General features: G+C 37.3%; 1 long non-coding RNA gene across 1 annotated transcript; it reads right to left on the bottom strand.

The window, feature by feature from the left end:
* Positions 1–2,394: 2,394 nt before the first annotated feature.
* LOC135299681 (uncharacterized) lies at positions 2,395–14,687 on the bottom strand. Its single transcript, XR_010361629.1, has 3 exons — positions 13,213–14,687; positions 11,168–11,494; positions 2,395–3,316 (listed from the first exon to the last, which is right to left on the bottom strand). It is a non-coding gene; the product is annotated as an uncharacterized LOC135299681 (long non-coding RNA).
* Between the last annotated feature and the right edge of the window lie 307 nt (positions 14,688–14,994).

Raw genomic sequence — 14,994 nt, 5'->3', positions numbered from 1 at the left:
TGTTGAAATCCATAACAGAGGATGGAATCTAGACTAGGAAGCAGAAGCAGAGAGTGAATGAATTTGTAGTCACGTCCATATTTAGCGTTTCTCACTTGTTCTATCCAGGACATTTCGCAAATCTCTGGACGTTTCATGGAGTTTTTTTCCAGAACTTTTTTTTCCTTTTTGTTCTTCTGTTGAGGTACATTGCACTCTTGCACTCTTATATTGGTCACTGACGCTTTTAGATTTTGGATCCTGTGCCAGAGGCTTCCACAGCTCAAGGGTGAGAGTCTGACTCTCTTCTGCCGCAGTATGTATTCTATAGGTGACAAAATGACATTTTGCATATGAATTTATCTTTCACTGTCACATGCCCACATTACAGACAGCCTCATGGCTCAGTGTGAGCAATTTTTCCAGGGAAATTTCTTGGAAAAGTAGGAGAAAGCACATAAAAGTTTGGAATTTGGTGGAAACCCAGGTATGATTATTCAGTGCACCCTGAGGTAGCTATGCCCTTTTTCCATGAATCATACATTGAACTTTACATTTTCTGAGAATAAAATTGAGAAAATGAAGTTAAAGCTTGTTTGCATTTCATAAATTAATGACCAGATTGATGTGAATTTTGGTGAACTGCTGGTGACAAGCAAGAAGGTTTTCAACCAGCCTTTCTGGAAAGAAACTTTGAGGAAGTTTTGACATGGGAATTAGTCAGGACTCCCAGTGCTGGCCAGGCAGACAGGTTAAATCTGTGATGTCCCTGGGACAGGGCGGCCCAAAGAGATGGTCCTGCCATGCTCTTACTGAATACTGTCACAATTCATGCCAATTTTAGCCATTTTCTGCTGATTCCTAGGGAGCAGGTGTGACTTCTTTAGCACAAAGTCTTGATTTTTCTTATGTGATTTTTTTTTTTCAGTCTGTTTGTTTTGGTTTGTTTTTTTTTTTCAGGAATACTGACTAATGGTGATTTTCTTCCAAGAAAAATTTGCAGATCTGAACTTCTTCTGTAAAATTTTATTTACTTCCTTTCTCCCTAGTGTTCCTTTTCCTCTTACAAAGAAATCTGGAATTGAGACCAGCATTTGTAATTTCAGGGATGATTTTTGTTGGACTTTTTGCAAACACTTGGTTTTTTACCATTTTATAATGCACTCTTATCAATTAATGGTCTTCACTAAAGAAATAGTCAGAATTAGAGAAGTTCTAATAGAAGCTGTGGGTTTATATGGAGAAGAAATATTCAGACAGATTCCAGTTCAAACTACCAGAGATTTATAAAAGGAAATAAAATGAACCCTGTACTTAATGGTTTAATCCAAATCCTTTGGGATTACAATGAGACCTCCATGGGGAGATATTGCACATCTGCTGAGTGGGAATAGGAGGATTTATTCATTCTTTTGCAGCATCTGGTTCTTGCACATATCAGAGAAGATGACAGTTCATAGCTCTGATCCACTATAGTAATTTCACTGCTCCATAAAACTGGGACAATTATATTTATTTCTTCTTTTCCAAAGCACTGTTTCTCAGCTAAGATACTAAAACATGAAAGAACAGTGATTGCCACAGTCTTAAATGTCAACTGATAACAAGAACACCTATTAAACAGAACTATGAAGATCCATATCTAATTAATCTGCCAATTATGATGAAAAAATAACGTAAACAATTAAGTTTTAATTATGTCCATTAAAATATTTTAAGTGCAATCTACTTGAGAAAGATTGGGCTTTAACTGAGATATTGCAAAGCAGCTGCAAGTTACTAACCAATCCACTTCCAGTGTCAATTAGCACAGTTTAGCTACTTTCTTATTGATATTCAAATGGTATTTGAAATGCCAGCAAAACACTTTAACACATCTAGAAGCCTGATAGGTTAACCAACTGGTAACAGATTGCTTTCCAATGCATAATTTTGAAATAATAGCATTATATCTAAGCTTTCTTCAACAGTAGCAATCTAGTTTTTAACTACATTACAAACGAAAACATGCAATATTAAGTCTATAATTAAAATCTTTATTGAGTCAGGAAGTAATAACAATAAAAAGGTTGTTGAAAATTGCATTTATTTTATTATTCATGATTCCCTATGTTTCCTTCAAAGCAGTGCCTATTATTCATTAAATTCTAAATCCATATATTTAGACTTAATGGGACTCTACATTGAATTAAATTAAAGAAGGATCAGGCCATACCTCTACTGTCTTTGTTTACTGAATAAGCATTCAGTGCATCATTTTCCTGGCCCCAAGAATTCTTAATTTAAGGAACACAGGACATTAACATAGATCAAAATTGCCTGGGTTTGCAAATCTTGATTTTTAGGTTTTGGTGTCCAGCTAGGGATAAACCAAGACCTTCCCATGGGAGATAAAGATGTGAGATCCTCCTGTGCATGGCCTGAATCAGATCTTTGGAACACAGTGTTGGTGAACTTGAGACATTGTGGAGATATCCCGCCCTTTTTCTTATGGTAATGGGTGAGGAATAAAATGTTTTTATTCCTATGACAAATGTTTTAATCATATCACTATTGATTTTTAGTTATTTATTTATACATTTTTATTTGTTTCACTGAGGAAGTGAATGATGCAATAATTTTAGCATGTTAATAAAAATGTAGTGCATTGCATTCTAATCAGAATCCAACACAAATTTTGCTGCCGTAGCAATAGCTGGTATCTCTCTTATCTGTTCTTTAAGGAACTTCTAAAATAAATATTTTAGACATTAATCAGCCTCAATTCTCTTTCAAAAGTTCTGGTTTTTCCTGTATATGCCATTTTTAATAGTCTGTCTTTCTGAACAAATGTTCACAAGGCTCTCCAGTGATACATTAAGATGCATCCTGGGACAACCTCTGCTTGCTAAATAATTTTCTTCATTATTTGCTGTTCTCATTTAGTGAATAAAACCCACCCTTAATTCTTGTAATACAATTAGTAGTTTCAGGCTATGCTGTTAAAACATGCTGTAGTTTGATAATGCTTGACTATTTGGATTTTAGCCTGGGTGTATATCAGCATGTAGTAACCGGATATTATTTTAATCAGACAGCATGTCCTCTCTTCTAATTCATATTTTAATAATCTGGAATTTATCTGTGGCACAAATGAATATGAGATTAACCCAAGAACAAAAAGATAAATAAAGCAATAATAAAACACAGAGGTAAAGACATTATGTAAATTGCACTATTAAGTTCATAAATCTGTAGATTTGATTCTCCTTTCATCCATCTTTTTCCCCTTTTGATTTCTTGCTGGTTATGTAATTTGTATCATTTTTCTCTCACTGGGATGTAAATCATGACTCATCTAGAAAAAACAAGAAAAAAACAGTAGGATTCAACTCACAGATTATAACATTGCAATTTAGGTGAGTGATAGCAAAACTCTACATTTGTGGTGTGACAGTGAACTTATTCTTCTGTGTAAAGGGAGTGAGAAAGAGTGGAGTTTAAGCAGCACCACAAGCAGTCTGGGTTACCCAGCAGGAAAAGCTTTTGCTCTGCAGAAAAGCCATGGATTATGGGAATTTCTGCAACCTGTAACTCCATGTTTCTAATAACAACTTAGACAAATGTTCATCATGAATTTTTATGATTAATTAATCCTATCTCTGTGCCTGAGTGTAGTCAGCACAAATGACCTCTTGAAATCCCATCCTCACCCACTTTCTTTGATAAATAATTTTTAAAAAATTAGTTTATTGAAAAAAAATATTTTGCAAGATACTGATATGAGTAAAGAAGGTAGTAAAAACTGATGAAAATAAATAAATATATGTATGTAAAGTATCATCATCCAGGAATCTCTATCTGAAACACAAAGGTGTTTCAAATGCTTAAGAGAAAAAAAATAATCAAGAACAGAATTCTTTCGTTGTATCAGTGCCTCACACAAGAAACCAGGGCAGACAACTCATAAAAAGGGGTCAAATGCGCTGGAAACAGTGATTCATCTTTCCGTTACTTATCAATCTATAAAAATTAGTGTCAGAAGGATATCAGACTGTGAAATAAACTTAACCTAAGAAAGAATAATTATGAGAGATCTCAATCATAAAAGTAATAATCATGAATGAATTATAAGATCAGTGGAGACAGCTTTTTGTATGGGCAGAAAGACAGTTATGAGAAAATGCCTAAACAGTTAGTCATGCCAAATTTCAATCTGAAAATTCAAGTGACAGAAGATATTAGGGGGTGGAGGAGAAGTGGTGGTAAGCTGTATATATATGCACATATATTTTTTTATATATATATGTATTTATATACACACAAATTCGCCGTCTCTGCTCTCTGTGGTAGTACTCTCACACAGTGCCACAGAAAATTCATTTATCCAGTTCCCGAGCTGCTCCCAGCTCTACTTGAATCTTCCCCACTCCATATCTTCTAGACAGTGGTTTGAGGCTGTTCAGTGACCAGCCAGATTTTGATTAGAACATTATATTTATTTTTTTCCACCATTCAGGTATGGCTGACACCTCAGGATCAGAGACTTCTGCATTTCTAGAGCCAGCTCCAGGTCTAACCACCATCCAAACTTCCAAAAAGGGGCTGCTCAGAAAGCAGAAACAAGTACTTGTGTTCCTTTGTCTTATTACTTTTATTCTTTTCTCTTGATGGATCACAAATAGATAAGTGCTGTTAAAATGCTGTTTACCTGCAGCTGGGGAAGAAGATGGGGAGGAAATTATTGGACACAAAACAAAAATCAGGGAATAAATTCATAATCTCATTGACTCTAACAAGTAAAAAACAGTGGTAAGTAAAATATTTTTTTCTTTATTATTTAAAATGAAATTTTATTGTGCTTTTGAAAGATATAATATATTTATTGGCTTTCCCTTTACTTTTTGGACCCTCAAACTATCATCTCATTCTTTTCTCTTCCCTTTCATTTTTACCATTTTCAAAAATGGATTTAATTATGATTTCAAGATTTTAATCATCTTTCAATTTATTCCAGTAAAAAAGAAATTTGATTATAATGTTTCATTCATGTCCATGACATTTTGTAAACAGGAAGATTTGATACAATAACCTTAGAATTTACTACAGATCAGCTTCAACCCAAAATTTCCTATTGTCAGTGAGATGTAAAGTGTCCATTGCCCTCAGATACCAGCTCAGCTGCAGTGTGGTGTAGTGCCCTCACTGACTGCATGGGTACCTCTTGAACGATGTATGGCACAATGATGGCAATCCAAACCTTACACTTGGAAGCAAATTGCCTTAATCTGTATTAAAGTGCTAATTATTTGATTTCTGAAGCTGGCAATTAAGTACAGCTTCAAGGATTTCTGTGTCAGCTGTAGATAAACATTTTTCAAAAACTCACCACAGCTCATCGGAAAAAATCTTGGTGATACCGAACACTCTGTTGCAGAACAGATCTGTCTCACTGTTATAAATCAATTTATAAAATTAAATAGGGTGTTCATCTTTGAAAAAAATGCATTTTAAAAGCAAACAAAAAAATCCTTTGTAGGTGCAATCTAAAACTCAAAATATTCAAAGGAAACAAAGATTGAATTGAGTGCTTTGAAACATTTTAATCAATGCAAGTTTCTGCACTCTTCCTTATACACTGATTAACATTTATATTTTTCATGCAATGATCTGAATAATGACATTTCTTCATGTCAAATAATTTGTCCAATAATATTTCAAGACAAAAACACCACATGCCGCTCCATTATGACAGTTTTAAAATATTGATTAATTTCTGGTTTTTGTTCAGGAGGTTGAGGAGGTTAAAGCAGAAAAACTAAAGTACAGACAATTTATTAGTAAACTACAATGAGAAATTTAATGAGTTTTACTAACTATTAGATACTATTACCTATAAAAAAGATGTAAGGAAAAAAATCCTTGGCATCATGGTCTCTAGCAGTATAAACAAATCTCTAAATAATTCTGTAATGAAATTGTGCAAGAAAACAAACTGAAGCAATGTTGTAAAACTATCTTAAATACGGTGCTAGAATTATTTGATATCAGAATTGTATATTCATCAAGATATTAAACTTTGGATTTTCAGGAAAAAAAAGGTAATTAGAACTAAAAACACCTTAAGAAATTATCTAGCCTTTTGTCTTCCTCCCAGAACTACATGTCAAGGATTTCTGACTGATGGGTTATATTTGATGTCATTGTGCATGGCTGTGTTGTCATAGGATACCAAAGGATTATCAGCCTTTGTCTCTTTCTCTCTGTGCACCTCTGCACTTTTATAGCAACACAGATTGTAGGCTATTAGGTAGTGCAGGCCATGTGGGAATAAAGTACAGCAGGAACAGAGAGGTGAAGATTCAGGGCTAAAGCAGATTGTGTGTGTGATTCTGATCATGGAAGAGATTCTCAGCAGATGGGGGTGGTGAGAGAGGATCTATATTCCAGCACTTGCTGTGATTTCCACCTTAATTTCAGGCTGTTGGATGAAAATGAGTCTTTAATCACATTTAGCAACTGAAAATTTAAGTATAAGTCCACCAACATAAAAGTTCCTTTTGAAATCCGAGCACCCAACTTTTTACTCTCTCATATAAAAGTTTAATTTCAAGTACTTTGTTTCAAATGCAATATTTTCAAAAAGAGGAAAGGAAAAAAAAAAACCAAAAAACCAAAAAAAGACTGCATCCCCCAAGGCACACTCAGTAGTTAATTTGACAACTAAGCCATCCATTATGAGTGATCAAGTGATGTGTTATCTCATCAAAACCCACAATACAAGATTATTCCAGTGTTTAATTAGAACAGTAGTAAAGAAGTCAAGCCTAAAATATATTTAACTCATCCCATTTAATCAGTTCTTGAAATTAAACAAAAAGTCTCACTTTCAGTCTGGCAGTTTAAGATACACAAAGGCATCAACTTTCCAAAGAAAAGCACCCAAATATGCATATTTAATTTAGCAGTCAAGAAAGGTAGCGATTTAACAAATCTTCATTTGTATTGTTTCATCTCCTTTCTCCTGTTTGTGAGGTTCTTGTGGGTGCTGGGATCAGGTTTTTAAAATATCATTCTGCACATTCCTGCATTTTGCACGTCCGATGTTGGGAGAGGTTTGTGGGCAAAGCAGCACTCCTGTCTGTCACCTACCTCTTCCCATCTGTCCCCTGAGGGCTGAGGGTCATCGTTTGAGAGCTGAGTAGATGGTGTAGGCAGAAGTGTTGGGCTCAGCAGATCTGGATCAGCCCCTGCTTTGCCATTTGGCCACCCTTTGAGAAATCTTTCCACTGCCATTGATGCCTCAGTTTTTAGCTTTTATATTTTTCAGATTCTGTGCTGCTTTAATGTGTATTTCTAATCTTCATATTAGGGGATGGTGAGCTCTCTTCACAGAGTAGGGAGACAAAACAATTCCTTCTGTAGCTGGGCACCAAGGACAAATGATTCAAATCTCAGGCCCAAGAGCACAAACAACGTGGGCTGGAGAGAGAAAAACAAGGATGGGACTTCATGGGCTGGAGCTGTAACTGGACAATGAACTGCCATCTGCAAATGGGGCAGAGCTGATCACAGTGAGAGACCCTGTGAGCACTTGAGCATTTTGTGACCATTTTGGTTCATCTTGGGTGCAGCCCTGGCTGGGCTCTTGTGCTGCCCAAGGTGCATCCATTGAGGTTTTCTAATAAATTTCTACTTTATTCTTTAGCTCCACCTAGCCTCTGCTCTAGCTCAGCCTTCACAAGGCATCACCACTGTCTTGGGTCAACAGCCATTAAACACAGATAATGTTCAGAGTTTTGCTCCAGATCAAGTAGGAGCGAGATCTTAGAACGGGTCTCACACCACCTATGCTGAAGCTCATCAAAAGGTGGGTATTTTCAAATAAAACCACAAGGTAACTCAACAGAGCTCTGAGACCAAGGCACTGGCCTGGATATACTGGTATTATTATTAATATTTGTAATAATAATAATAATAATAATAACAACACAGTGGAAGTCCATATACTATGCAAACTTCTCGGCAAGGCGTGTAGGGAGTTTGAAAGGATCTGGGTGTGACTGAGGCAGTTAAACCTCTCTGTGTATTAAATCTGTGTGGATTTTCCCTGGATTGCATAGACTGTGTCCATACTTGCTCGTAAAACTGTGTGAGGGCTTGGGCTCAAGCACAGTGATTATCTGCGATTATCTAATTTACCAACTTCTAGCACAGTCCCTAATCTGGGTTAAAGGAGGCACCAGTGAGTATTTTCTGGGATAATAGGGAAGCATTAGAAGACAGTGATCCCCAAAAAACCCAACATGATTGCTATTACCATGTGTTTGAAGACCTATATCACTCTAAATATAAAATGTGTTTATGCCAGAAGCTTCAGGAGCAGAGGAGGGACCTTAGGCTGATTAATTTTCCTGTGTCCATTTTTTTAAATGAGTTCATACTGAATTCTAAGCATTCATCTGAATATGTATATGTATGGATACTGAATTGATGTATTGATGTATGATTGAGACTTTTTTTACCTGATGATAAAAAGGCAGTAAATTCTCATGTTTGCTTACCTTCCCTCCACTTTCCTCTACATTTTTTGCTAGGGATATTTGTGGTGTATTTCAAAACTGATCCTGAATCTCAAAGCTCTCCCTGGAACTAACAGACCATAAATTGTTGGTTAACCTTGAGGCTCCCAGATGACAAACTCTATATGAGGGCAAATCCTCACCACTGTATGTTTTCCTTCTAATGTGATGTGTTCTGCCAAGCTCTTTGATAGAATGATGGATCAAGCTCCCTGCATCACTGAAGCTCCACAAATTTACACACCTCCACTAAATTTGCTCCACCATAAAATATTCTATTTTTAATACAGGAATGAGGTCCTTGCTAGTGCTGCATTAAGTGAAACAGAATTGGATCAGCTAAAAAGTAGGTTGTGAGTAATAGAAAATCTCTTTCTTTTTTTAATAGATGTTGGACCAAAAAAAAAAAAGAACAATGTGAACAATACCTGACCTGGTGACTTGGATTGAAATGGGAAGAATCATCTCTTTGGGAAAATGAGAAAAGAAAAAAAAAAAAAAAAGAAACCTTACAAAAAAGGAGAGTTTTAGAAGAAAAAGTTTAAAAATGAGGAACTAGGACAGTCAGTGGCTCTGCCTCGGCTGAAGTATGGTCTCTAATGACTCCAGTGACACATAATCAATTTATGAGCTTTGTTGTATTACATTCACAGACAATGCAGATGTCATCATTTCCATGTCCCCTGAGAATGGAAAGTATATTATATTCACTCAAGAGTGCAAATGCCAGCAAAATTCAGTCATCCTAATTCACACAAAATTAATTTCTGCATAGTTCTACTCAGAATTTTCGCCTACCCAATAGTTGTCTCTCATAATGACTTTTTTTGCAATCTTTGAGAATTCTTTTGAAATACTGATGTGATCAGAACTGCAAAATCAGATTTTGGAGCCTTTCAAATTCTGTTTCTGCTGAATGACTTTCAGTGGTCTATGCCAGCTCTCAACCTAAATTTCTTATTATTCTGAGAAATCACATTAAAGGGGTTTGTAAACAGGGATTTGCATTTTCACAGCCCAAACCTACCTCCATATCTGAGACTCAGCTGTTTTATGCATACCCCAATAATACCTCTGCTAATTTCAATTAAATTTCACCAGAATACACTGGAATAGGGGGGTTCACATTCTACTTTGTCATAGAGAAGCCTGAGCAAAAATAGGTAATCACAGAACTATTAAGAATTTGCTGTTGTATTTCCAGATTTAGTGAAAACCTGTATTTTTAAATAATTCCAGGTAGCTGTAGGATTCAATTTTTTCATCAGTCAAGATGGCCAAGTGTCATTTTCACAGATAATGTAGTGTAAGTGTCTAAATTCCTGATCAATACTCCCCTGTCACTCATTTCTATTCCTGATCAGGCACATTCTTTTAACTGTCTCTTCCCTTAACAGAATTTATAGTAAGATATTAGGATTTATATGGTATTAAAGGATAAATAAACATTTGTCCAGAACAGCTGGTGGCAAATAATGTAAAACTCTCTATTGATTCCTGAGACAGCAGAACCTGTCTTCAGGTCTTTCAGATCTTGTATAAAAAATTAAGGTTGAACTACACTGAGAGAGGAATGGGAAACTTTAAATCATGAAGAATGCAACTTTTATTACTTTGGCAATGATTTCTGTAATACATAAAGTACATATAAAATACTTATGCATATCTAATTATACCTATAAAATGTATAATACTTCATATGGTATCATTTGTATAATAATATTGCTTAATAATAATAGGCACTATATAGCAGGACAGGGAAAAACCTGACATATGCTTCAAAAACAGACAGATTTGGATGGCTTGGACTTGAATATTTGTACATATGTTATTTGGGAAGCAGGTGTTGTGATTATCCTCAAATTACAAAGAATTCTGATGAATGAAAAAAATCAAATTATGATGATTAATATTCAAGCAGCAAGTAATTCATGCTTCTCAGATAAAAAATTACTGACTTTTCTATGGCAGAGGGTTAGGACATTGAGGAAGGATTTCTGAGTTTAATAACATCTTAAATATTGTCATCATTTGCAAGCTATCACATACCTGCAGAAATTAAAAAACAGTGCTGGAAAAGATGTCTGTATCCAAGCATTTTAAAAATATTGCTCTTCCATTCAAGTCAAAAGTTTAATTTACAGACTCTTTAGAAATCTAGTAAAATTTCATAATTCTGTTTCCTGTTCCCATTTAGGAAATGGAGTTACAAATTCCCAATCTTAATGCAGGAGTGCAAGAAAAGCAATGTCTTACTTTTTGAGCATATGGGAACCTAAAACTAACCACAATTTCTATTAAACTTATCAAATCCTCACACTTGCAAGAAATTTACAATATCACGAAATCAGAGTGTGGTTAAAGGCACAGTTTAATTGAATAATGAGAATTGAATTTGGTTGGTGTGTTTTGTGCACTGGCAATATGGCAACAGTCTGGTTCAAGGAACCAATTTTAAGTGTACTAAAGGTCCAGGGTTTGGGGAACCACAGTAGTAAATTGGGCAGCATTGGAATATGGTGCAATATGAGTTTAATCTCACAATAAATAACATGCAGAAAGATTCATCTAGAAGAAACACCCTACCCCCAAGCACTGAATCAGTGTCATTAATGAGATTTACTTACACACAAGTCAAAATTCCAGAGAACGGAAATACTATTGCACAGATCAGCCAGTGCAAGACGTGGCTCTGAGATGGAAGTGAGCATTCTGAAACATGAAACCAGGTGGGCGTTTGACTTCCTGTGAGTCCCAGAACAAAGCTCCTCTTGGAAGATGCTCTCTGAGACCTCTGGCCACTGCCACGCTCATGATCCACAGGTGAGCTCAGGGCTCTCTTCAGAGGAATCTCGTTGAACTCTGACTTAGCAAAGTCAAGAGGTGGAAGTCGGCCTCTTCATTTTGAAAAATTGGCCCCATGGGTTTTTATTCGTATTTTAAGTTCTGCAGAACTGTTTGAAGAAAGAAGAGGTGAGAAGGGCAGAAAACCTTCTTTTTTCTAAAGGGTTCTTGTACTTATATCCAAGACTACAACAATAGGAGAGATGAGAGATAGGATGCCCCTGACTGATAAAGCTCTTCTTTTCCTTTAGATGTCTTCCAAGTCATGTAAAAATGAGGCCCACCCATTCTTAATTCTTTGGGACACCTTTTGAACTTGTGGTTTTCAGATCATGAACTCTTAAACAAGAAGTGTTGCAACTAGGCTGAAAATTATATTTTGGTGATGTCTTTATATCCTCCCTTTACCATGCCTTATAATGTGAATATATTTCTATTACCTACTTCTCCTTGAAACTGTCTTTTCATTTTTTTTTGGTTTTGTTGTTTTATGGCTTTTTTTTTTAATTGACATAGAATATTTAAATTTCTTGTTTTCCCCAGTTTGTTATCCTGTTTTATGGAGTTGCTTATAAATGTTACATGGTCTGTAACCAACACTTAGGAGTTTGCCTGCAATTTTCTCTCAGGATCCTCCAATCAGTGCTACAACAAGAAGCCAGTCCCAGTGACTGCCTCTGATATCTCTAATTACTCTTTTTCCTGAGAGCAAGCAGGAAAGCCCCATTTCTGTGGTGGAGAAATTCCATCATACCTCTTGGAGACATACCCTCAAGTTGTCCTCTAAACCTGTCCACTCTGAGAGTGCCTTTCTGAAAAGCATTAATTTCTCCATCTCTCACTGGGATAGAAAATATATACATAAATCAGCTGGGAATCAGTTTCCAATCACACTTTTTGTCCTGGCTGTTTGCTCATTTTTATTAGAATGGACCTATGTGCTGAAGGAATCTCACAGGGCTTGGTACAAGATATTCTACCAAAAGATTTCTTACTGAAATCCACAGCAATGGATATAGGGAAAAAAGAACTATTACATCACACTTTTTGGATGTGGCCTTTATCTACATGCATTTTTGGAGGGATTTATATGTCTAAGATTTTAAATAGTAGTGAATAGCCTTTGTTGTTTGTAGTCAGACGTGCTTATTTTAAAAGACAGAAACTATAAATTCTATTTTATTTATGTAGAGGACATAATTCCTTCCTCTAAAAACAAAATATATGTGTATATTTAATGGGAGAAGAAGGGAGAGAAAGGTTAGGAAAAGAGAATAAAGTGACATGATCCATGGATGTAGAGAAGGAAATGAAATTCTGTTGAAACTTAACAAGTGAAAATGCCAGGCTGCACTTGACTTTCCAAAATGGTAAATTCCAATCCTAGAACCAAGTTTCTCAAGTTCCTAATCTCCTACACAAGCTGGTTTCCCTTCATGTGTTGTCCTCTCTGGATACATCATGTCTGGGGCAGTGTGTTGTGAAAATACCAAATACAAGCTGTTGTTGGACTTGTGTGTTGAAAGTAAGAATTTTTAAATGGAAAATGCTTATTTTAAGATAGTTAAATTAATCATCAGATTTCTTCTACATAAGCAAACTACCCAGCCTGATATTGAATAACTTCTTGAAAGGAAGGCTCCTAGGACTGAATTTCATGTGTCAGCCCCAATTTAGGCAAGAGGCTTTATCCAGGCCACAGCCAAGGGAACATTTTGTGTATTCTACACTTTTACAATGACATGATCTTCATTATGCATCTACTTGCTGCTGTTGTTGTTGAATTTTATTTCATAAAACAGGGTATGACTGATGCAACAGCTTTTACCTTTATCCACGTGTGTAAGTATCAACACACTTTCCAGCCAAACTCTCCAGGCAACAATTGCAGGTTGCATTCACAATGGTGGGAAATGAGATTGCTTTCCATATCTGCAAATCAGTACATTTGCAATAGATGCAAGGTTTTACATAATAATTTGTAAGAACCTCTGGATATTAAGAAACTAAAGGGATAAAATCCTGAACCATGTTGTGGACATCTTGTGCACTCCCCTCTGTCGTGGTTTGGCCCGGAAATGTGTTTTTGGAAAGGTCTAAGTCGGGCCAATCAGTGGCCAAATTCAAAATTGGCATTTAATGTAGCCACTAAGGGTTTGGATACGCCTCTGAGAACACACGGGGGTTAAAAGCAGGAGATTCCCAGAGAACTTCCTCTTTGGGAATCCGGCGTTGGTGAGTAGAGTCTGGCCTCTCCCCTGCCCAGCTGCGTCTGGGTGGGGGAGGGGGAGGCCATGACAGGGAGGAGGCCGGGAGCCCCAAAAGCTGCAGAGGTGGAGGAGAACATGCAGGGGTGGAAGAGACTTGGGATGTCTGGGCAGCCCCCCCCGGAGAGAGGGACAGAAATTGTGCTAGCTGTTCAGCCGGCCAGAAGCGGGGGATGCGGCGACAGAGGTGCCCAGCTGCTGTGGGAGTCCTTGGGCAGGCAGAAGAAAATTTTAACCCCTTTGTAGACTAATAGAAACCTTACAAATACTGAATCCTCCTGAATCAGGATGAGGTGAGAAAGAGATGAGAGATGGGCAAGCGTGAGGAAAGCTGGAAGAGAGAAGAATCCTGAGTAGAAGAGATGATGGAGTGGCCTTGGGCTGGACTCTTTCTTGTATAGCCATGGACAGACCCGTGTTTTTTCCCTGTGACCCAGAGACTGTATTTAGGGGAAGGCAACACCCGGGAGTCAAGAGTGAAGCAGTGGCGTGAACAGAGACGGCTGAAGGGGGTGTGGGATGCCCTCTGTCTCCACGGAGAGAAAGATCTCTGTTCATGAGGCCCCTCGGCCCCAGGGGGTGAAATTTGGGGGGGACTGGTGTCCCAAGAGTTGAGAGACTGCTGCTTCTGGAAGTGGGTGGAGCATCTTTAAACGGGGAGCCCTAAAAGCAGTCCTGGCCCGTGTCCAGTGGTGAGAGCACTGGACATGGGGGGGGAGAAGTCACGAGGGCCGATGTTCTCTGGGTGGGGCCATGGGTGACACGGAAGCACAGGAGGTTTCAATTGTGCTTCCGGGGGAGGCCCATGAAGCAAGGGGGGACTCCTCTCTCCCTGATGGATTTGAGGGTTGATAATTTGAGGGGTGGTGGATCTCTGGAGAAAAGGGAGGGGGAGGAGGAAGGTATCTGGAAGGTTTTCATTCTTAGTTTAGTATGTGTTCCTTTCTAGATTTGTAATAAATAAAGTGTTATGTTTTTTTTTTTCCCTCCATCCCCGAATGAGAGCCTGCTTTGTTCTGTTCCCGGGTCACATCTCACAGCCACCATTTTGAAAATATACCCTTCATGGGGGCCCTGGCATTGTGCCAGGGTCAAACCATGACACCCTCTTTTAATGGAATCAGGATTTCACCTGTTTTGAATAAAGCTGGTTTTAATTTAGCTGCAAGACAAGACAGAGTCCTCATCACTCTGAGATAACAAAGTGCCAATGAGATTTAAGTTCTTGTTCCATTTTCCTTGTTAGAGAGGCTCATTTTTATGTATGCTCCATTAATTAAATGCTTCTTAAACTACTTAACAGATTTGTTCATGCCATTCTTACAACTGAACATTGTAAGAAT

The sequence above is a fragment of the Passer domesticus genome, chromosome 4 (assembly GCF_036417665.1).
Source record: "Passer domesticus isolate bPasDom1 chromosome 4, bPasDom1.hap1, whole genome shotgun sequence".
NCBI classification, from domain to species: domain Eukaryota; kingdom Metazoa; phylum Chordata; class Aves; order Passeriformes; family Passeridae; genus Passer; species Passer domesticus.
The sequence above is the reverse complement of the archived record's forward strand: the minus strand, read 5'-3'. Positions and strand labels throughout refer to the sequence as shown.